Consider the following 1,300-nt stretch of genomic DNA (forward strand, 5'->3'; position numbering starts at 1 on the left):
ATAATAATAATGACAATAACAATAATGATAATAATATCAATAATAACAACAACAACTGCATTTTTATGGCGCATATCCATGATCTACAGCATTGTCCGTGCTCTTTACAACAACTATTACCTTAGCAGACCCCAGAAAACTCAGAAACATTCTCAGATTCACGATACACCTTGTTGCTCTATTCCTTCTTACCACTGATTATCATGTAGCGGACAGGGCACAGCATATTACAGAATACCCTGACTATGACTATTAGTTACCTAGCCGTTTTAGCGAAGGAAACATTTAATGTATAATTAAAATATTATTGTATGAGGCTTGTTGATGAAATGAGTTACTTCTCGCAATCCACGAATGGAGACATGGGCTGAAAAATCAACACAAGGTCGTTATTCGTAGATTTTCAGCCGATACCACTTTCTGTTAATGTTACGTGTCTTTTTATCAGTTCTTTCTAATCTAACAAATTGTACAAATTAAACCTATAAGTTTGACTTTTCTTGAATCCACAGGGCTAACATCCGAAACGTGACCCACTTTGTCAGTAAGCCTCATAATTTTTTATGCTCCCTCTAAGTCACAGCAGCAGGACGATTTCCGCCCGTCGCACGACTGCGAGTTCGCAAAAGAGGCAGTTTTCGCCCGTTCGCCCTTCTTAACCGTTAAGTGACGTCATACTTCGCTGCCATGCGACGGGTGGATATTGTTCCTAGGGTGCGCGTGGCTTAAAAGGAGTGTACCATAAGAAAGAGTACTTCCATCCCGAAAAGTAATCATTCCAACATAATTTCGGGGACATTAGGTAGATCTGGTGTAAGATTACCACGTCATCGCCTTAATTCATCGTTGTCGTATGTTAAAATATGAGAATTTCAGGAGCAGCAATAAACACTGTTTTATTTCTGTCAGAGCATTATATTATTGCCAAATGTTTAATTAATTCGTCTAAATCTATTACAATTTTATTAAACAGGAATGAAACTGAGACCAGTCGATGTGTTTAATCAAACTCTACAACATACTTGGTTTTCTCTACTTTCTTTTTTTTCTTTTTTCTTTCTTTTTTCTTTTTTTCTTTCCTGGAAATTTTGACATAATATTACAATGTTGAATTACGTCGTATTCTCTCGTCTTTGCACTCTCCACGATATAAGTTCTACAGCACTTTAGACATGTTATTGGATTCTTCATTATGTCACTGATATCGATTAATTGACACCAACATAGATAAAATCCTGCTCGAGCAGCCTTTTCCCCCCAGCTGAAAATTTATGTCATCGTTGTAATAAATGACCCCCCC

Source organism: Aplysia californica, unplaced genomic scaffold (genome assembly GCF_000002075.1).
Source record: "Aplysia californica isolate F4 #8 unplaced genomic scaffold, AplCal3.0 scaffold00478, whole genome shotgun sequence".
Lineage (NCBI taxonomy): Eukaryota > Metazoa > Mollusca > Gastropoda > Aplysiida > Aplysiidae > Aplysia > Aplysia californica.